Here is a 24,331-nt window from a genome sequence, read left to right as displayed (position 1 = left end):
CAAATAAAAGTATCTTGTCACTTGAAGGTCTCGTGTCACTTGGAACAAGTTTTTTGAGAAAACACACACACACACACACACACACACACACACACACACACACACACACACACGAGACACATTTTCACCAAACCAGGATAATAGCAGTGAAAACGAAATTAAATGAAAATGAAATGGCTGAGGAAATCTAATTGTGATATTAAAATGTATATGTTTGTCAATAACTCAAAAATATACACAATATTAATTTTCATTTAATTTCATTTTCACTGCGATTATCCTGGTTTGGTGAAAATGCATCTCATATACAGTGGACCCCCGGGTTATGGCGTCACTGGCTTACGTTTTTGTCGCGTTACGAAGTGGGATACTAAGTTTTCTCGTCCCCTCTCTATCGCATTTTTTCACGCTTTAAGGCATCAAGAATCGTCTTGAATGTGCGGAGTTGACTATGTTTATGGTATTTTGCTTCCATCTTCAGGCGTTTTTAGGTCATTGCTCTGATGTTCTGTTCATGTCAAACAGCCTGCGCTGCAATTTGTCACTATGATGCTGGTCTGCTTTTGGTTGCTGTAGGCTAGGCTAGGCTAACCTTGCTATGGCCATAAGTAGCTCAAGTCAACATCACTCAAAGGTAAATAAAATTTCATTTTTCCTTTCTATATTTTTTAATTATGATGATATTAAATTGTATACATGTATATTACATATAAGTAGCACTTACTATACTATTTTGTTACCAATTTTTAAGATGTATATGCAATTTTGACGTTTTTACCTTGGGTTTTATATGCATTAGCTAATTACTATAGGTTTCTATTGCACGCCATGCGACGATACCAGGGTTATGGTAAAGTATGCGGTATTGACACAAAGCTCCGTATCCGGCCCGCGGGCTGTATGTTTGACACCCATGGACTAAGGAATGAGTTTGAAGATCACTGGTTTTGGATGGCGTGGACTGGCCCATAATCTCTGTCCTAATTTTTCCCAGAAAGTTGATATGAGGGCTCAGATAATGTCGGTACATTTTTCCCCCTACCCCTGCCACACATTTAAAAGCATAGAATTGTCCAAAATGATATAGACACGATTAGAATGTGTTGGGTTCAAAAGTTGAGAAACGGCTTCTTTAATTAAAAGAGAAACAGCGCATATCCTGAAATGCTAATGACTATGACTATAAAAGAAAAAAAATCCCTTATCTTTCTCCTGCGGGTATATGAATAAAACACACAATAAATCTAAGCTTGACACCATGTTGGTCCAAGCACAAACTCATCAGGTCTGCATGTCCTAACCTTTTAGAGCGCCCCTTGTTCATCATGTTCTTAGGACTGTCTGTCAGTTCTCCTGGAGCAAGATCATATTTCACATTTTCTCTTGAAAAGAGTGCACATTTGAGTTCATAATCACGACTGCATTACGCCAGGGGCCCATTCCGCTTTTGCTTCTCTGATTTATGTTTCAGTAATCTCTCTTCCTGCGCTTTTGTAGAGTATCAATGTAGTGGAGCTAGTGGAAGACCTCACAGCTTTGATCGAATGTGTGCAAGAAGTATACAAGTAAGTATACATTATGTCAAATCATAATATTTGATCTGTGCAGGCCCATATTAGGATCCAATGTACAGTTACGCAATGTGGAGGAAGTACATAACCCCAAAAACTAGGTAAAATGATTAACCAACTGGAAAAAAAAAAAAAAATGTTTTGGTTGCTTTCAGTAAAACAACCCAAATCATTGGGCTTCAACAAATGTTAACTTTACTTTTAAGAAGGTTTATACAGGTTATTCTGAGAGTGAAAAAAACCTAACTTTAAAATGCATCAGAGTGCCTGAATTTAATTAGAAAAAAAAAAAAACTAAAGCGTTTGACGTGTGATTACGCTTCACACAGCAAAAGCCTGTTCTGGAATGTTATACGAGTCCACCCCCATTTTGAGGACAGGGTTAAGTGTATTACCCAACAAACAATCTGTTTTGGAGGTGCCCAATCACCTTGGTGCCCTTTTTGGGTCATGCATTTAAAGTCAACATTTGATAAAATGAACCAACCACAAAATAGTGTCAAAAAGTCAGGACAACGCCAGTATAGTAGGAATACATTATCGAAACTGAGATTATTGGAGGTTGAGATGAAGACAAGATCAAGACCTTTGGAGGTCGACATGGAGACAAGACAGAGACTTTTGGAGGTCAAGATTCAAGACTTTTGTTGTCATATGCATAATAATAGTACACAACGACATTCATATTCTATTCACTTCACCCGAGCAGACTACATTTCACAAGCGATGAAGACAAGTTCAAGACTTTTGAGTGTCGAGATAGAGATAAAACCAAAACTTTTACAGGTCGAGATGAACACAAGATCATTATCTTTGGGGTCAAGAAGGAGACAAGGCAGAGACTTTTGGAGATCGAGTTGGAGACAAGATCAAGACTTATGGAAGTCAAAATGGGGACAAGGCAAAGACTTTTGGAGGTCGAAATCAAGACAGGATCAAGACTTTTTAAGACATCAAGACATGTGGTGGATGGGATGTAGACAAGACTGAGACTTTTGGAGATCAAGATAGAGACACAATCAAAAATTTTGGAGGTCGAAATGGAGACAAGACCAAGACTTTTGGATGTTTGGATGAAGACAAGATCAAAACCTTTGGGGGTCGAGAAGGAGACCGGATCAAGAATTTGGCAAGTTGAGATGGAGACAAGACTGAGACGTTTGGAGGTTGAGATGGAGACAAAAGTAAGACTATTGGAGTTCAAGATGGAGACAAGATCAAGAGTTTTGAAAGTCGAGGTGGAGACAAGACCAAGACTTTTGGATGTTGAGATGAAGACAAGATCAAGACTTTTGGAAGTTGAGATGGCGACAACACAGACGTTTCGAAGTTGAGATGGAGAAAAAAATCACAACTTTTGGAAGTTAAGGTAAAGACGAGATCAAGACTTTTGGAGGTCGAGCTACAGATCGGACCAAGATTTTGGAGGCCGAGATGGAGATTAGACCAAGATTATGGAGGATGAGATGGAGAAAAAAAAATCAAGACTTACAGGGGTCGAGCTGGAGGCAAGACTGAGACTTTGGAGGCCACAATGGAGACAATACCCGATTGGATTGTCTTCCGCTTTAAAATAAACGACTACCAAGATATGATTTCCTTCTGTCAGATTTGAGACCTTTTTTTATCAGAATCGTGTCAATGCTCACTTACCTGTGAATTTACAACATTCTTAAAACATTATCTAAGTCTAAAATTGACTTGGGTCCCTCTTCTCAAGATAGTCGTAGCAGGGGTCAGGCATTCTTGCAAATAATTCAAGGTTGAGAGAAAAAAAAGAACCGTTTAGGAACAGATTGAACGAGGAGAAAGCTAAATGGAAAAACGGAGAGAAATCAACATGGGAAGCATGCTAAGAAAACACTTTGTTCTCATGCCATGCAAAAATCAAGCAAGCACATCAATGACGTTCGCTGTTACCGGTGAGTGGGAGATAGAGCAAAGCAAGAAGAGGAAGAGAGTGAGCCTAAACCATTTAAGATTCTGGAAGGAACTTCAGTCTTCCTTGTCACTGGTCCATCCTTCCCGGGCAACACAAAGAGCATTATGCATGAAGCCCAGAAGGTGTCTGAGCACGTGCCATGCTGTCGCCTCGCTCGGAAAAAAAGTCTACCCCAAATCACTCGCCGTAGAATACACAATGCTGCATTACACAATAAAATTCGACGGGCGGGGTCAGGAGTGTTAAAGGACCGAAATCATGATAACTTTACGCTTTATACAGTTAAATCTACATTCTATTTTGCGTATTATAAGACGCGCCGTATTATAAGGCGCCCCTTCAACGGATGACCTATTTTAAATCTGTTTTCATATTTAGGCTACATTGCATTATAAGGCACATAGAATAGAAGTTACAGTTGTGGCTGGGGTTGCGTTTTACATCCACTAGATGGAGCTGCGCTAAAGAGAACGTCAACAAAACAATCAGATAAGTCAACCAAACTTTGCAGTCATTAAAGAATAAAGATGATTTGTGGAAAGAAGAATTGGAAAAAAAATATCTCTTGGGTAAATGAAATGACTGGATCATTATCAAGGCAAATTAAAAGATTAAAAAACTATAATTATGATTTTATTAAATATTACATATATTTTTTAAATCAAATTGCAACCAACAATCTTAAACTAGATTGTTTTGCTGATTTAAAAACAGTTTTATAAAATGATTCTTTCTTTTACAAAAGCCCGCGCTTTTTGCACCTTGTCCCATACAAAATGTTTCAAAATTGGAGCGTACCGTATAACATATCGAAATTCTGGTATTTTCTATGTTACTGTGTATAAGACGCACCAATGCTTTGGCAACAATGTAAAAACTACAGCAAAACTGAATAATTCTCATCTTTGTAAATTCTTCATATTTTCTTGCGTTCATATCCGTAAGTTATATATTTGTTGTGGGTTTAGTGTGTTCCACATTTCCCAAATTGTGAGTGTCAGTGAACTCATCGCCAGTGTAACAGGCACTGGCTGCTAACAGTCAACTGACGTTGATTGTGTCAAATAGTTACCAATTATAGGATGCTCCCATACATTTGGTATTCAGTTTTGAAAATTATATTCAGGGAATTATGGTAACACTTTTAGAGGGTGGTTAGGCTGAGAAATCGACATCGTAGCATGGTTTAAAGTTCCAAAAAGTTGACTTTTCCTGATAGGGCCGCCTTTAATACGAACACATTTCCTCCTTGACCATTAAAGCCTTGGTGTGAAATGTGACTAAGTGCCAACTACCTTTCAGATGTCACATCATTCTCCTCATGGGAAAGGATTTCATTCAAAATGTCACACGGGGAGATAGAAAAGATATTGAAGTGCATCGTGTCCTTTCCATGCAAAATCTCAAAGTGCTGTCAGGGAGTTTTCAGATTTCTGCGGATTTTTCTCCTGGGTAGAAGTTCAAAACATCCATCCACTTTGCTGCAAAGTTCAGTGAAGTGGAGCAAGGTAGGGATGATTCAACCACACAAACCATGTGCAGGATTTGTTTCAGACAAGCTAACACACACTCTATAGAGAGGCAAGTAAGAGGAACAAAAAAAGGGAACACAAAAGCATTCGCAGAAAAGTGCTATACGGAACGTCATTCGTCTTTTTATGCATTTCAGTTTTTTGTCACTGGAGCAAATCCCACAATGACGAGTAGTCACTATTATGTTCGGCTAAAAATGTTAACTTTCTCTTGGTTTTATACAAGCATGCTTATATATATATATATATATATATATATATATATATATATATATATATATATATATATATATATATATATATATATATATATAATATTCCAATCAATTTGTTCTTAATTTGAAAAGAAACATTTATTGTTCCTCTAACACTAAAAAGAACAATTGACATGACATTAGATTGCATAAATCCTGTTAAAATATCATATAGATCCCTGCAGTGCCCCCACATACTCCTACAGGCTAATGAGAACAGCTAATCTAGAGTGTCGAAAATCATTTGCGAGCAACGCTCACATCTGGAAAAACTTGCCATATTTGTGGGTCTCCTGAAAAGTGATGATTTGACAGAAATGAGGAAACACAAAAGTGTGGCTTTAACTAGCCAGAGATCACTGTCGTTTTCTGCTAACAGAATACCAAATGAGTGAGCGGGGATTGAGAATTAATGCACTTAACTGCTGAGTCAACTCCAAGGACTCGAACAGCTTAGTCAGACGCCGAGCTCACTCCGGCTCCTTGACAGAATCAGAAATTAAAATCGGCAAGAGTGAGAGCGAGAGGAGAGAAAAACCAAGGGGATGGACAGTCCACAGGACGGTCGCCGTCATCATGTATTCAGCACATCTCTCCATATAACAGATGGCAAACATATTCAGTCATCATTTTTTCTGTGCAAACCTTTGCTTCACAATGTCACCAGTATATGCATATGTATGATCAAGACCTTCCTTTCATCCTCCTATCTTACTCCAGAATTTTGCGCAATATGGCATAGTAAACATTTTTACTATGGCGCCTTGGGTTCTGTGCACCGCAACCTTCACATAAGCGCTCAAGAGCATACCACCTGCAAAGTTGACGTGACGGCCCCTAAAAGTGAAAGTTTCAAACGTTTGGCTGCTACTCTGCCCCCCCCCCCCCCACCCCGAGAAAATTCTTGAATGTCACCATCTATTTTCCCTATGTTATCAAAGAAAACAACAATAATAGAACATTAATTCACTAAAAGTGGAAAAGGGTTTGTATATACTGCAGCAAAGGTTTTAACAGAAAATGAATCTTTGTCATGTGAATACATTTTGCACCAGACTATAAGTTGCAGAATGTAACATCAGACATTCAGAGATGGTACATGGAAGGTTTTTACATTGTTTTCATTTAAGTTTTCTTTTTTTTTTTTTATTTCTCAAACTGCGTAGTTCCAACATCATGATTTCAAACACAGACCGAACATACCTGCATGTTTAAAAACAAGAGCAGCTTCAACATATTTTCACATGGACACAATAGTTAGACTACTGCACCAACACAACAGAAACATGTCTGATTGTCTTTATTAATGGAGAAAGCCCCCATCAACATATTTTCACACTGACACAAGTCAGATTGTCAGACTACTGCACCAACACAGCAGTAACATATCTGATTGTGTTTATTAGCAGAGGCTAGTAAAAAAGGGCTAGTAGAAAAAAAAAACTGCAGATACGCTGAACTTGAATATAAGCTGCAGGGTTCAAAGCCTGGGAAAAATTTAGCCACTCATAGTCCGAAATTTTCTGACTATATGTTGTATAATGTATATACTCAAACACAAAAGAAAAGTATCTCTTAACGAGACAGAGAGTAAATATGATTGTGGTCACATGCGCTTCCAAACATAGAGAGTGACATATGGAGTCGTCTTTTGAAGCATCTTGATGACTATCTTTTTGCGGAGTCCCGGGGTAAGCATGAAAAATGCATGCAGGTGGGGAGCGCGGAAATGTCAATAGAGGAATCAAAGCAATCAGGGAGGTGCTGAAGGGGATATTGGTGTGATAAATCATGTTGTTCCTGACGGAGGTCGCGGAGGTGGGAGGCGGAGGAAGAAGGGGCGGGGAGAAGAGTTTGCCGCATGTCCAGGCATGGCTTGCTTAATTAACCCCTGTTCAGTATTTTCATCGGTTTTGTGTCCTTTCCTTCCACATCATTCTTGCAGTATTTTGGTCAAGTGGTTGGCACATTCCTGGTAGGATGGGAATTAACTGCTTGTGCCATGTTGAACGTTGACATGTTGTGACTAAGTTGGTGAAATTTTCGCTCCCTGGTGTCTTCTTTCAATATTCCTTTCGATGTGAAAACCCTTTGATGTAAAGATCAAAAGATTGGACAATATACTGCACCCTTGTGCAGTATTTTGACCATTTTTGGCTCATTTTCTTCCACCTCATATTCGCAGTATTTTAGCCAAGGGATGGCACATTCCTGGTGATATTGTCCCTATATAGGTGAAATTTCAGCTCCCTAGTGTCATCTTTCAATGCTTTCCCTATGATGTGACCTGTTTTTGATGTAAAAATAAAAAATATTTTGGGGTCATTTTCAACCACATCATTCTAGCAGTGTTTTAGCAAAGGGATGGCACACTCCTGATAATGTTGACACTTTCTGTGTGAAAATTCAGCTCCCTGGTTTCTTATTTCGACACTCTCATCTTTGATATTAAATTTTTTTGATGTAAAAGTCAAAATATTGGACAAAATACTGCACAATTGTGCAGTATTCTAAGGTCATTGTCTTCCACATCATTCTGGCCAAGGGGTGGCACATTCTTGGTAGTTTGATAACTAAATAGTCATGCCATGTTGAACTTTGACATGTTGTCACCATCTGGGTGAATTTTCTGCTCCCTACTGTCTTCTTTCAATGCTTACCTTTTGATGTAAAAGTCCTTTGATGTAACGATCAAGGATTGGGCAAAATATTGCACAGACCATTTTTGGGTCATTTTCTTCCACATCATTCCTTTAGTATTTTAGCCACGGGAAGGCACACTCCTGATAATGTTGTCTCTACCTGGGTGAAATTTCAGCTCCCTGGTATCTTCTTTCAATGCTTTCCTTTTGATGTGAAATGCCTTTGAGGTAAAGATCAAAGGACTGGACAAAGTCCCGCAGCCTTGTGTGATATTTTGACCATTTTTGGGTCCTTTCCTTCCACCTCATATTCGCAGTATTTTCGCTAAGGTTTTGCACACTCCAGGTAATGTTGTCACCGTCTGGGCGTAATTTCAGCTCTCTACTGTCTTTCAGTGCTTCAATGCCTTTAATGTAAAGCTCAGAGGACTGGACAAACTACTGCACAAGGAATAGCTAGACGCTAGACTTTGAGGTTCAATTCCGAGCGTGCTCGCTTTATTATTTGTACGATTTCTAAAGAAAAGTTGATGAATACATTCACTCCCACAGCAAGAGCGGAGAAGGAAGGAACGCTCATCAAAAAGCTGACGCGCAGCTAGGGCGCTAATGGATGATGATGTTTATGTTTCCAATCATAATTTAGGCCAGCGTGTAATGTGCAATTTCAGCGGAAGGAAAATTCTTTCCTGCACATTGACAAATGGTTGCGCTTCCAGGTGAAAATTGCACTTGTCTGTTTACCATACTGCCCTTTAGGACTGCAAAAAAAGTAATAATACTAAACTAATGTAATGTAAATATATGTCATAATAATAGGTATGCCAACAGTTGGCGGTCCCAAGGCGTATCGGTGGCGCACGCGGAGGGGAAAGGCGAGGGGAGCCACTTGTCGGAGGCTCCATTAACCTTGTTTGTGTATAAGCGCCTCCTTCATCCCAAACGTATCCCACATCGCTGGAGGAACCTCGGGGGAGCCTCCACTAATTAACCTTGTGGAGACACCCTCGGCAAAAGAGGATGGGGCCCGAATAATAAGGAGACCTTTGCCTGCCCATTAGCGCCCAGATAAACACGTCCGACTTTCAAGTAGCTTTTTGACATAAAACCAATATTTGGCCCGACCGGAATCATGTGACCAAAGCCCGAGCTTAATTCTTAGAGGCGCGCGGTTTCGGAAACCCTCGTCGCCAAATGAAGTGTTTATGTAGTGAAGCCGAAGGATGTGTTCAGTGAAGTTCAAAAGGAGTTTTGCCTCAAGTTAAAACAATATAATCACTATCATATACACGGGCATTGCAAAGTCTATCACAAGGTTCCTCCTCATTTCCACACATACACATGCATACGGTGTATGTATGTAATCAATATTTATGCAGAAATACATATATATATATATATATATATATATATATATATATATATATATATATATATATATATATATATATATATATATATATATATATATATATATATATATATAATACATAGATATATAATACATAGATATTCATGTACTAAAAGACAAAATAGCACACGTATGAGTATATATATATATATATATATATATATATATATATATATATATATATATATATATATATATATATATATATATATATATATATATATATATATATATATATATTATTGGTGTATACTAAAACACTAAATAGCACTACTATAAAAAATAAAAAATAAAAACACACACATAAATAACACACATATACTAATATGTTATATAAATATGTATGTTGTTGTGGACACTAGGACCATGTCTCTCACCCAGTAGGCATGTCGCTATGATCCTTTGATGCTTTGAACCTGTTGACTTTGTCTTTGCTATTTTGGACTTTGTTGTATGAGTTTTGTGATGGCATACGAAGAGTTAAGACCTCCACTAGCACAGAAAGGTGTGGTTTCTTCGCATCGCCCCAAAATACACATATACATACATAGAATACATATTTATACTTTACAGTAATTAATTATTTTATTATATTATTAAACTTCATTATTCTTTACACTATAAGGAATTGCTAAATAACACACACATGCAGTATATAATACATAGGTTATATACTAAAATACTAAATAGCACACATATCAGCAAAATGGGTCTGATTGATAAACAGCCCCGAGGGAGTCCTCGGTTCATTTTTTTTTAGGTTTTTCGTCCTTCGTCGGCAAAACGAACGTCCGTCAGAGGTGAGACTCACCTTACACAGCCTATTCATTTGTGTCCCCTGTAGTGGACATTCATTTCTGTTCTTTATCCTTTGACTCATTGGAGCTATCCTACTAAGTCCTAACGTCATCAGTAGAGGACATTCTGACCTTTCCAGCGATATCTCTGTGTTTGAGCAGGATGGAATTCACATTGCTGTCAAGCTGAGACAAAATGGACACGACAACGGACGTAAATGAACAGGCCGGATCTCAAGAGGATATCCCACGATGTGTTTCGATCTTCTGAAATGCGTTTAACAATTAGATCAAAAGTCCAGCTGAAACGGAGACGTAGAAATGCAAAAAAATAAAAATAAAAAAAAAGGAGAGGGAATTGGCAGAGCTGTGGAAGTGAAGGACACTTGATATTGGAGTGCAGACGGGGACGGAGATTGACAGTGTGTTGCTCACCCCGGGCAGGGTTGGCAGCCCCTCGCTGTGAGCCTTGTCTGTTGTTTTCTGAGCACCCCTGCTGCCATTTAAGTGTGATTGAGGGGTTATTTGTGACTGCACAGCCTGTTGGGAGCTGCGCTGCTCTGACTCCTGCCGTAATGACTCCTCGCTGAGTGTAAACTGATGATAGATTGTTGAGGGAAACCACAAATTAGTCACTCCGCCTCCCAATTCCTTGTTTTCCTCAGGGGAGAGGAGAAGAGGGAAGAGTCAAACTTCATTATATCCGCTGGAGCCCCCAAAAATTAAGTAGGAAACGACCAATGTGTGACAATTGTTTTCAATTCGATGAAGAAGGTTTGATTGGCCATCCCGCCTCTGGGCTGCAACCCTTGTGACCATAACCTCCGGAGAGCGAGCCTAATTATTTGTGTCCACTGAAGACATTTGTTGTTGAGTCAATATGAGTGGTGTCCAAACTACGGCCCGGGAGGCCATTTATAGCCCAGCTTGCGCATTAGCGGCCCGCAGCATATCCTGTATTTTTCAGACTATAAACTGCACTGGTATGTACTGTAAGCAAAAATTGAGCAAAAAACATCACGGGTAAGGTGCACTGGACTGTAAGCAACAGGTGGAGATATTTCCGCAAAAAGATGGCGTACCTGCCTACCACTTATGTGCATGCCTGTAAATGGTGATTCTAATCCTAATATATCGGGGGCTTGGAACGGATTAGGCTATTTACATGTAAAAAGTGGATCTACTTATGAAAGAGTCGGGTTACGAAATTACTTCTGGACCAAAATAATTTTGTAAGTAGAGTTAGCACTGTACCTAGCACAAAGGAAAATGCTAACGAGCTAAATGTATACAAGGCGGCATTGTATAACACGTTGAAGATAAGATACGATGTTGAAGATAAGAACTAACATTAGCAAGCATGCTTAAAAAGGTCTAGGAGCATTTTTGGGGGCTTGGAACAGATAAACTTTATATTTAAAAAGCAGCTGCACTTAAGAAAGAGTCACGTTACAAAATTACTTCTGGAACGAATTAATTTTGTAAGTAGATGTACCACCGTACCTGATATAAACAAAAATGCTAACGAGCTAAACGTATACAAGGCAGCACTGTATAACATGTTGAAAATAAGAACTAACATTAGCTAGCATGCTATCCGCAGTCAAAACTCATTTTGGGCATATTATCATAAATGATATCATTCTTACAAAGGAAGTAAAATTTACAGACGCTCGTGGGCCACATTTGACAGACAGACGGAATGTGTGTCACAGACCTTCCTCACTACACAATGTAATATCAAAAGCGGCCAGAGGTGGCGCCAAATATCAAACATCAAACCAAACAAAGCACAGCTCTATAACCGTTAAAGGGTAAATAAACTAAATCGGTTCCAAAACATTCTTATATCGGGTACGGCCCATGCGGCCCGGTACCGTTTGATCTACGGACCGGTACCGGGTCGCGGCCCGGCAATTGGGGGCCTCTGGCATTTCTAACATTGTCTCACGCGTTTGGATTGGATGCAATCGGCTTTCTCCACTCAACAAGGAAAGAATTGTTCCATAAGCGCCACGTTTTTTTCTATCTAAATCTCCAATGGTAAAAGAGTCGGGAAAAGCGCGTTTCCTTTGTCCTCTGCTTCGTCTCATCTTCCCTAGCATGCTGACACGGAGGGTTTCATCTCAACTCTTGCCCTGTGCCATAATCACTGCTCTTTATGATCGCTTTGCCCTCCATGCCCTTTCAAGATGTGCCATGTAATGAGGGCTCGGGAGGACTGTCTGAGTGGCCTATTTAGCTATTCAGAAAAGATCATCCCACACATCCGGACGCTTTCTACTTCAGCTGCGTGCCAATACCTCTCAGCTGGACACTGTGATTGTCCTACTCACAAGGTCACAGGATGGACGGAGCACGCTCTAAAGTGTCCTCTTTTGGATCATAGAAGAGATGAGCTATTGAAAAAGAAATAGCTTCATGATTCATAAATATTCCTCCGCAAAAAAAAGCAACATAAAGTGTCGGACCTGTTCTCAAAAAGAAATCATTATAAATGAAAAATTTCAACACAAGGCGTCTTCTATGGGATTAGAGATCTGTTCACACAAAAATAAAACATTAACTTCAGTATTGATTGATATTTGTCCACAGACAATAATCAACATAAAATCTCAAACCTGTTCTCAAAAAGAAATACCAGATTATTTTGACCATAAATTGCACCGGCAAAAAATGAGCAAAAAAAAAAAACGGATAAGCCTCACCGTACTATAAGCCACAGGTCATAACATGAGATATGTATCACATTTGTTTTAGTGGTGGACTGCCTCCTGGAGGCTCGCAGAAAAAAAAAAATCTGCACATAAGCCGCACAGGACTTTAAATCGCAGGTCTCAAGTCATGAGAAAAAACTTGCGCCTTATAGACTCAAAAATTCGGTATTTATACACAAATATTTGTCCACAGAAAAAAAATCAACATAAAGCGTCCTCTTTTGGGATCATAGTAGAGATTTAAATAATTCAGTCATTATTTTTAAAGCATGTTTGTTTTATCTAAAATCTGGATGTAGCCCTTGGAGTTTCTTCAAATATGAGAATTCTTGAATTCTTGAGATCTATAATGTCAAAATCATAAAATAAAACCACTCTCACTGTCCATATATATCACCTGTATTTATATAACATAAATGGTAATTCCAGCTCAAATCATTTTATTGAATCTCCCTTCGACAATTCATTTCCTCTGAATTCTTCCCTGATGTTTGTAAGGTTCTACTTGGTACAGTCTCATCATACATATTTCTTCTTCAGTTCGCTGACTAAAGACGGCGGCTTTGTGTGCCTGTGCCCAGAATAGAAACAGACCCCACTAAAGGGGCATTTACTAAGCGCGGTCCTGCTTGCTATAATTCTTTACCTGAATGAATGTTATCTAGATACTAGCATAGCTACAGCGCTATACGTGTACACAGTGGATATAAAAGATCTACACACCTCTGCTTAAATGCCAGATAGTACATTTATGTTATGCCTAGAGGAGCTCGAAATTTTAAATTAAACAAACAAATGTGCCAAAATCCTTTACAAATATTTATTGAGTTCATTCATTGTTTCAGGAAAATATAAGTTCCTAAAACAAAATTAATGGTCAATTGGTTATTCACATTCATTATTGGAAAAACTAGAATGTTTCGACCCAACTTGTCACGTGCCACCGCTCGTTACCTGTCAAGTTCGTGATTTATTTTTGTGAACACATCTCTATACTGTGATCCCAAAAGAGAAGGCTTTAAGTGTAATGTTTTTCCATGGACAAATATTAATTATTTCATTTTTATAACAGGTCTGACACTTTATGTTGATTATTGTTGTACAAATATTGTTGGACAAATACTTTAACTATTACTAATTAAGTTATTGTTTTTTGATAACAGATAGGACGCTTTATGTTTAATATGGGCAAATATGTATCTAAAATAATTTTTGAGAACACGTTATGTTGATTATGTTTTGTTGGCAAATATGTATTAATAATAAAGTTAATGATTTATTTTTCTGAACAGATCTGTAAACCCAAAACAGGACAATTTTTAAAATATTTTTTCCTATGGACAAATATTTATTGATAATAATAATTGATTTTTTGTGTGTGGGAAAATAGTTATTAATAAGGAAAGTATTTCTTTTTGACAACAGATTTCTTTTATGAACCAAAAGAGGTTGATTATTTTTTCGTGGACCAATACAAATGAAGTTTAAAAGGGTCTAAAGTTTAATAAATCAAACACTGATGGCATATTTTATTATTTTTTTTTTTTAACTTGGCTTAAAACATATTTCACAGAGGGTACAAAAAGATTGAGAACCACTGCCGTATGGAAACATAGAAGTATGTGGTTTTATACGGATAAATATGTCGGTAAACATCTGAGACTACATGCAAAAATGGATATCACGTCCTCACAATAAAAAAAAAAAAGCAACTTATTGTGGCACTCCCATCTTTCAGCGATAGAGCCACTGTGCACAGATGCGATCGGGAATGGAGCAACGCTATATGGGACCCTCATGACTACAATGTGGACCCGGCAGCATGCAGAGCAATTTCCGCGAGATTGGATGTTAAAATCTGATTTATGATACACTCAGGTGAAAGGACTGCATTTGCAATAAATTAGAGCGATCCTTCAAACTGTATTTGTCTTTGCTTTGTATCAATATTGTTCTTTGAGAAGAAAGGCGGAGCTTTTTCTTCAAAACAATGCTTTGTGCATCCACAACAATATGTTTTTAAAATGAAAGTACAAGCTCAGGGGAAATGACTCACATACATTAATTATTACTTTATACGTCCCAAGATCCGGAGAGTAGTAACGTATTATTATTTGGTTCTTCGCCATTGTTATCTTTCCACCCACAGGAATGCGATGTTAACTGTAAACGCTTCCTCATTATTTCCCGTCTGTGGGTGGTGAGGTCAGCGAGCGAAACGGCTCCTCCGCAATTGATTTGAGTAATTTATCTGATGAATTTTGGCAGCGAGACGGATCACGGAAAAGACAATAAGGAAACTAACTGAAATTGAAAATCATCATTTAACCTCCTGAAAACCCAGCGTAAGCATTTGCATTGACCGTAGTGGACATTTCTTTTTTTGTTCTACGTAAGCCCCGAAATGAGAAAAAAAATATGTAGAGCCAATTTTAACAAGTTTTCTGCATGACAGAAACTTTTAAATAAATTGTAGTTTACCAGATAATAAACAAACACAAATAGCTAGCTACGCTTTTATTTTGAAATTGTTCCCAGCAGTGTGTCGTGACTTAACAAACTGTTGTATTTGTAAATCTGAAAATATATTTTTTACAGTTAAAATTTTTAAAACTCCCTGTTTGAAATTTCAATATTTTATATAGGCTTCAATTTTGAGTAAATACGAGAACAAGGAACAAAAACCGCGAGTTACGTTTAAAAAAATGTGCATTTTAAAGAATAAATCCAGAAACTGTCTTTAAATAAACAAAACAACGTATTTTAAGGTTTCTTTTTTTGTTGCAATTTCCCATTCTTTAGATCGTGCGCTCCGCAAATCATCTTCATCCTTAATTTATCATTGTCTGTTAATAAAGTTTGACTTAGCTGAAGTTTTGTTGATATTCCCTTTAGCTCCATCTAGTGGATGCATAACGCAACCCAAGTAACTATTGTAGCCTCTATTCTATGCGCCTAATAATGCGTTGCGCCTTATATATGCAAACTCTTTTAAAGAGTAGTGCTCCTTATAATGCAGAAAATATGGTATATCTTTTGACTCATTTGAGCCACCCTACCAAGTCCTCCTGTCCTCAATAGAGGACATCCCGGTCTTTCCAACGATGTTGCATGGGATGCAAAATTTGCTGTCTTGCCGAGACAGAATGGACACAATAGTGGTCACAAATGAATAGGCTTGGTCAGAGGAGAATACGGTTCTCCGTCTGACATCCATCTCCAGAGATTTATCCAGGAGGATGAAAGAGATGTACAGTGGACCACCCTGAGTTTTGGCAAGTAGTTTGAGTTGTGATTCCCCTCACTATTTTCACTGCAGCCGACCGCCCCGCTACTTATAACCCCAGTGCTCACAGTCATTTCCAGTCACACTTGGCTCCCTTTCTTCTCAGAGTCCCGCAAGTAAAAACTGATCCTGAGGTTTATAATTTCCTGAACTGGGTGAGAAGATGCGTCTCCATTCCACTAACCTGATTACAGACGATCTATTTGCCTGTGTGAGTGCACACTGTAATCCGAAATAACACCTGGGTTGATGCAAAATAGAAGGCAAGCCAAAGTACTTGGCATAGCCCCCAAATGAATTAAGGTGGACAATATCTCTCCGTGGTGACCTTGGGGAGAGGTGCCTTCTGCTTACCGCTCCCCGGGAAACCAAGTGAATACCGTCTTTTATTACAGCCCCGTTATGAAATGTGTAGTAAATGGTAATCCATGTGGGACTGGGAAGAGGAAAGCCGGCTTCCAAAGGAGCCAAACAATGGTGTTTGGGAGGAGAAAAGGAGCATGAAAGTCACACACAAGAGAGGGAAATTGGTTCTGCCTGGACAGAGGAGAGCAGTCAAAGGAGAAAGAGACATGGCAAGGAAGACAGAAAGGTGACAGGCGTGTACAGAAACAGGCAGACGGGCAGAGCCAACAGAGGAAAGAGAAAGATGGAGCCGCTACACCAAGATGGAAAGACAAGGGCACATTCACGTCGCGGCTGAAAGCCTTCAGAATTTGTCGGGTCGACTCAAAGAGCAGGGTGACATCGAATTTTTGTTCCCATGTAACAGCGAACCGGTTCCAGGTACATGCAAATGAACGATGTTCACATGGCGGTTTTGTAACGGATCCAATTACGGTGCGACTACACCGCCGGAGCAATAAAATCATTTGATTACAGAAAAGTCACATCCGTATGTCTGAGCTAGCAGATGGCTGGAGATTGCTCATCAGGGGTACGCCGAAAATGGTAATGGGGCTGGGAGGCGACGGCTAATGTGCAAATAATGGGGCTAACTATCTGTGTTATGAATGAAACACCGAGCTGGCTTTATAATTAATGTAAGCGCTTGGGACCTTCCGCGGAGGGATATACGGGAAGTGTGGCGTATACTTATCGTATAGCGTAATCCCAGAGGTGGGCACCTTGTCAGCACCGACGGACTATCCGTCCCATTTTGCCGACGGACCGACGGATGACGGGAACGCTAAAGGTAACGGCGAATCAAAAATGTCGGAATTGCAATTTTCGCCCGTCGTCGTAATCGTTGAGATCGACATTACATCATAACTTAAGTCCGTCAGCCTGCCATGCCCCTCTTTGCTCACTGAATATATAATTTAACTAATTTGGATGTTTGCCTGCTATATTGCTGCATTTCCTCAGATGTGGGGTAATAAACACGATGGTGTATTATAGCCTAGGGTTAAACCCCTTAACTGGCTTTCTTTTCGTGTTACACTTATATTATTGTGTCGTGTTTCAATTGCAGTGTAACTGTAGAACCACAGACATGGTTTTAATTCTAAATGCCAGTACCAAAACAGAAAAAAAGAGTTTGTATGAGTGACCACAGAAGTAGACCAGAGCCTGACGAATTACGGACCAGAACAAAATTTCAAAAGTCAAATGTCGCCCTCTAGCAGTGGGCAAAAATATCCCAACGGATTGACAATTACAATGTTGCCAGGTTTGAAAAAAATGATGGCCGACAATGACGGAAAGGGGGCGGGGTCTAACGAATGTCGGCCCAGCAAAAAAATTAAGTTGCCGACCTCTGCATGATTCCCCAAATACAAGAGGTCCTCTTTTGTCCTGAAAATGAAGGCTCACAATCCAGCCTGTTTTTGATGTTTCCTCTAAAAAAACAAAAAACAATTGCTCTTAAACAGCGTCTAAACAAATGATGATGAATGACAGGAAAAATCCCTCATAAAGAATTTTCCCGGGCACGTTCCAACGGGAGCCTATTTGCACGAGAATGACCGTGATACCGTACGGTCGCACTAAAGGAATACATGGTACACACGAAAAGCTGATGAATGCAAAGCCCGGGTTCCAGTCATATCAGTCACCTCAGCCCGTCGCCGTCTATCGAACGGCTCCAGTCCGAGGCGCCTGGGCTGCGCCGGCAGCTGTGGGACCGGCTTCTTTTTTTCAGCCATACGATCCCGGCTCGCCTCGTCCCCACCTAAACTGATCAGCATGCATATTGATGCGTGCTGTCAGCCTGCCGGGAAGAGAGTAGGAAAGTCTATAATCTATGACTGCCATGAGGACTTTAAGGAGCCCGGTTGTTACCTCCCATTTGGTATAAACGCTCTCACCTCAGCCGCTTCCCCGCAGTCGTAATGCTGGAGCTGTCAGTGGGCAGAGAGTTACGACTTTAGCACGGAGAGGGCATTTTGTCATGGAGATGAAAAGTGGATAAAAAGAATGTGGGCAGTGGAGGACTATAAACTTGCTTTATTGCATTGCAGTGAGGTGCTTTCGCAGAGCACATGCTTTTAATTAATGATAACGGACCGGAGTTGCTGATAGATAGATCGCGGTTACTAAGGGATAGATGCATGGATGGATGGATGGATCACGCCATAGTTAGATAGCTAGTTAGCTTAATATATTGACAGATCGCTCAATAGCTAGCTCGGGAGCTCGATAACTTATTAGCGTGATGGCTAGCTAACTTGATAGCTATCTAGATAGATAGAGAGTTAGCTCGCTACAAAGACATCGCTCAAGAGTTAGCTGGCTCGATAGCTAGGTAACCAAACGGACAGTCTGAGCTAACTACCGAAGTAGAAAGCTACTGAACTAGATGGACGGACGGACGGCCGGACGGGCAGACGGACAGACAGACAGACAGACAGATAGATTAGCTAGTTAGCTACTGAAGTAGTTAGCTACTAAACTAGCTACCTAGTTAACTACATAGCTAGCTACAGAGCTAGTTAAATAGCTAGCTACACAGACAGACATACAGAAAGACAGAGAGAGAGAGAGATAGACTAGCTAGTTAGCTACTTAAGTAGTTAGCTACTAAACTAGCTAGCTAGTGAACTACATAGCGAGCTACACAGAGGGACGGACGGACGGACGAACGGACGGATGGATGGATGGATGGATTGATAGATAGATAGATAGATAGATAGATAGATAGATAGATAGATAGATAGATAGATAGATAGATAGATAGATAGATAGACAGACAGACAGACAGACAGACAGACACGCAGACCTGTAACAGCAACGCAAAACATTGTAAAGCTCATCCACATTCGAGTCGGCGTTATACAGGATTAAAACGCTTCCGATCACACGTGGGTTCACTCCGGCTTCGCATCTCCCTAAAACCGGAGGCATGTCTTTCAGACAAGTTGAACCCGCGCAGCAGCTCGGCGCCCACTCATCTCGCGGACGATTTTTCATCCCTCCCGTCCTTAGCCATGCTGCTTGCTTAACTAGTTACCTCTGTCCTCATTTTGTCTGTGACTAATGTTGCTCTCCTGAATATTCTTTTCTCCACCCTTCTTCCCATATGTCTCATCACCCACTCATGCACCTTTCTGCTACCCGGCCCGCTCCGCACCCATGAACCTTCCCGCATTGTGCCGCCGCCTCGCCGGCCTGCCCACTCACTCATCTGGCTGTCTGCCTTCCATTTCCTTCAGCCGCCCTTCCATTTTACCATTTGCGCCAACAATGAAACTCCCTTTTCCCACGGCGACAATGTGGCTCTTTGGATTTCATTCCTCAAATGAAAAACCGCAAAAGGAAAATGTTTTGTAAACTGGAAAGGTGTTGATGTTGGCTTTTGACGACAAAATGAGAAAGGTGTTGTGGGCATATAGTGGCTTTTCAAAGTGATTGCGAGGAATGAAAACGCCAAAATTCTTCTTTCCCAAACAACCATATTAACGTATTGTGTGAATACAATAATAATGTAAACATGTCACTCGGAAGACTGGAAAAAAAAACAACAAAAACAACCATTCAATAGCAGGTACTATATATATATATATATATATATATATATATATATATATATATATATATATATATATATATATATATATATATATATATATATATATATATATATATATATATATATATATATATATATATATATATATATATATATATATATATATATATAGTACCTGCTATATATATATGTGTGTGTGTACAAATATGAAAAGGTATCTGGCATTACATTTCTGGATTCTTTTAAAAAAAAAAAACAACGGAAAACTACGTCTTTGGGATTGAATACGTTAATGATCCGTCAATAAAAGGATCCATCCACCCTCACAAGACACACTGTAAAAAATAGTGGTTTGGCAAATCCAAATGACCGTCACTCTCAGCAATGTTAGACCTTGATGGCGACGTATGTATAATACATGTACGGGAAGACGAGTCCTCCGCCTATCAATATTTGATTTATTTTTCCACATTGAATTTCCTCTGACCCGGGATCAATTTGTGTCATGCTCTTTTCAAGTCGCAGACCTTACAACGGAGATAAATGAGCTTCATTTCAACGCCCGGGGCGCATGTTTGTACGTAAGATAACAACGGCACAGAAAAATCCTTTTTGACAATTACGCTGGGCAATTGATTGCATGCATATGACTCTTTGTCAGCGTAGACAGAGGCTTTCAAATTGCCGGGGGTTGCTTTTCACACAGCCTGGTGCCTAGGGGGTAAAATCTTTGAAATTAATCCCAAAACTGGATCTTTCGCTCTCTCACACACACACACGTTTGTACGCATGATACAATGTATTTCCAAGCTCCTTACCCTAACCCAATTCAAAGCTGTTTTCTAAAAAGCAAGTCTCGACCCTTAAAAAGTGAGGACCAGCAGAAATGTCCTCACTTCTCCAAAATGTGCTCACAATGTTGGTAGAAAACTTAAATCGGTTCTCTCTAGCACAGCCGTAAAGGAACACACACATGCACACGTGAACCTCGGGTTTTTCTATCAAAGTGGGGACAAACTTTTGGCATAATGTATTTGGTCATCACAAGTACAGGATGTCCCCAAAAAGTAGTAAAATCAAAGGCACGCAGGCACGCACACACACACGGGTATTTTTTTTCTGTCATAGTGTATACTTCTCATTGTCATAATTCGTTTCCTAGGCCTTAACTTGAACCATCACAACAAATTGCCTAATCCTAAACTCAACCCTAACCCATGCATTGACCCTCAAAAAGAAGTCTGAACTGGCTCAAGTGCAAGAGTTCCCCACGAAAACTGTAAAACCCCAGAGTTGGTCCACGTTATCCTGCAAAAACAAAGAGGGTGCGCGCACACACACACACACACACACAAACCAACAAAAGGGGTTTTCTAACGTAGTGGGGACATCCATCTCCATTATGTTTGGTCCCCACAAGTCCAAGAGCTCCCCAAAAAGACAGTAAAACTGGGGCTTTGGTCCCCACCAAGGAGCAAAAACCAAAAATGCGCACACACAAAAACCCACAGTTTTTCTTTCTTAGTGGGGACATTCCACTGACATAATGCATATGGTCCTCACAAGTAAAGAGCTCACAGCAAAGACAGTAATACCCAGAGTTTGGTCCCCACAAAGTAGCAAAAAAACAAAGGTGGACCCACACACACACTCTCACTAACCAACCAAGGGTTTTTCTAAGTGGGGGCATGCTATTGATATAATGCATTTGGTTCTCCCAAGTCCAAGAGGTCCCCACAAAGACAGTAAAACCCAGTCTCTTGTCCCCACCAAGTTCCAAAAAACAAAGGCACACTCACACAAACACCGACACACACTCAGAGTCACACAAGCAAAGGCAAAATGAGATAGAGTCCAAGCCAGAGCAAATTAAGGATCTGGAAAAAAGAGACGCAACTATTGATGGCACAAGTTTGTGTAAGAATTTCACGGCTTCCAGCCACCGCACACAGGGAGGAGCTTGACATATTTGGGTGTGATGTTGCCTCATCTTTGGGATAGTCAATTCACCTCGGGTCAAGGCATGGTGACCATTGTCTTCAACATCATTAAAACGAGAATAGTCAAGTGTCTTTTTCATGCAATGCTCAATTTGTGCTTCTCAGCCTTTTTTCACAGCAGATTTTCCGCAGCAACTCAACAAGATGGATCATGAAGCACAGTGTGTTTACTTTTTTTCTTCCGAATCATTTGAAAGTGAACAAAATAAAGGCATTAAACCAGTCACAATAACAACAATGGGCAAAAAGTGCTTTGTGTTCAATCGAATTTGCTCTTAATTTGAAAGCAAAAAAAAAACGTTCCTGTCAAGGCATCACAAATTTGTGAAAATCATTTTAAAATCTGTGACACTCGTAACACCAAAGCTATTATTTGTTTTATGTTCCAATTAATTTTCCCTTCATTTGAAAAGAAACCTCTACTGTTCAATTTGATTTGCCGATACTGGCAAAAACCTGTTTATAAGAGTCTTAATGTACCCCCAGGGGTCATTTGAGAACCGCTGGCCTTAGCTTTGAGCACTTGGTTTCTAGGCTACAAATATATTTTCTACCTTTCAGTCATGCTTTTAGGTTGTTTTTCAAACTGATAAATGAAAATGTCCTATATTTACCTGTTCTTTATTTTAACGAGTTTAGTAAAGCTTTTAGCACAGGTCAATTTTTCGACCTGCGCATTAAACCAATCAGTACCACAATCTGACCGGCGGACATATAATTGGTAAAAGGCGCTGAACCCTATATATGTTTGAAAGTTGTTGACAAGAAAAACATAAAAGCCACCAATGGAAAATGTTGCCGTTGACAGATAATTTCCGCTGATGGGAGGGTGATGGTAAAAATTAGTAGTGTTATTCGAATCTAAAATTTGTGCTGTCCAGACAGAAGCAGAGATGGCGATGTTACAGCTCAATAGCTAGATGGCTAGCTAGCTAATATAATGAAAGATCAATCAATGGCTCAAAAGCTGGTGTGCTAGTTAGATAGCTCAATAGCTAGCTAGCTAGTATAAAGAGAGATCAATCAATTGCTCAATAACTATTGTGAAAGCTAGCGGGCTAGGAAGCTAGAAAGACGAATAGCTAGTAACCTCGATATATATACTGTAGCTATCTAGCGAGCTAATAGATAGACGAATAGCTAGATAGCTAGATAGCTAGATAGCTAGCTAGATAGATAGATAGATAGATAGATAGATAGATAGATAGATAGATAGATAGATAGATAGATAGATAGATAGATAGATAGATAGATAGATAGATAGATAGATAGATAGATAGAATGTGGCAGCACAGTGTCTTTTCTTATCTTAAATTGTTTTTATGCAAGATAGACAGATAGAATGTGGCAGCACAGTGTCTTTTCTTAAATTGTTTTTATGCATACCTTTTATTGGAAAGCCCTTTGTGTTACAAGGACATGTGGGCCAGTGAAGTGGTCAGTGTTAATGGGCTGCGGGGAATTATTGAGGTGTAGGATACAAGGAAAAAGCTGGCAGCTGATTGGGCCAAAAATGATGTTATTAGTTAACATGCATAAAGAAGATTTACGCTTTCATGTTTGGCGTTAGCAGAAAAAAAAATACTGTCCTGATTATTGCACAGGCTATATTCCACATTGCATCACATAAGCTTAAAATCAATGCGCATTTACTTATAGCGATGGAGCTTTTCCTGACAATTTTCCATTGGAGTGTGCGCATATAAACCGCCTTGAGGGTGAAATTAGTCATGTTCATAACATCTTTATCATCCATCAGACGGCAATGAGAGTGAGACATTTTTACAAACCAAAGCAGGAACACGGACTATCCATATTTAATAAGCCCCGAGCCCTAATCAGATGTGTACTCTCACTTCTCATGACCCAAAGAATGAAGTGAACACAGCCGTTGTTTTAAATGGGTAAAAAAAAAAAAAAAAAGGCATTTTTATGAAAGCATTCACAAAAGCCAGCTGGCTTTTCAAGTTTTGTCAGCACCAGTGCATGCGTAGCCTTTGAAAGAAAGGCTCACTTGCTTTGCCCCTGGCTACACCTGCCGCTAGACTTTTTTTGTCAGGGCGGCATTGAATATACATAAAAGAGGATTTGACAATGAATCAAACAAAGCCTTGTGACATGTTCAACCTAAAGGCAAAAATCTGTCTAAACTAGAGCATATGTTTGCACATGAAAAACAAAAACCAAAAAGGTATGTTAACGTAATTCC

The 24,331-nt window shown here is 39.5% G+C and overlaps 1 long non-coding RNA gene across 1 annotated transcript; it reads right to left on the bottom strand.

Annotated features, from left to right (window-relative positions):
* Positions 1-17,787: 17,787 nt before the first annotated feature.
* On the bottom strand, positions 17,788-23,558 carry LOC148418661 (uncharacterized). Its single transcript, XR_015866690.1, has 3 exons — positions 23,509-23,558; positions 18,462-18,494; positions 17,788-18,364 (listed from the first exon to the last, which is right to left on the bottom strand). It is a non-coding gene; the product is annotated as an uncharacterized LOC148418661 (long non-coding RNA).
* Between the last annotated feature and the right edge of the window lie 773 nt (positions 23,559-24,331).

The sequence above is a fragment of the Hippichthys cyanospilos genome, chromosome 9 (genome assembly GCF_059441005.1).
Source record: "Hippichthys cyanospilos isolate Australia breed blue-spotted pipefish chromosome 9, RoL_Hcya_1.0, whole genome shotgun sequence".
Taxonomy (NCBI): Eukaryota; Metazoa; Chordata; class Actinopteri; order Syngnathiformes; family Syngnathidae; genus Hippichthys; species Hippichthys cyanospilos.
This window is presented reverse-complemented; position numbering and strand designations above follow the sequence as displayed.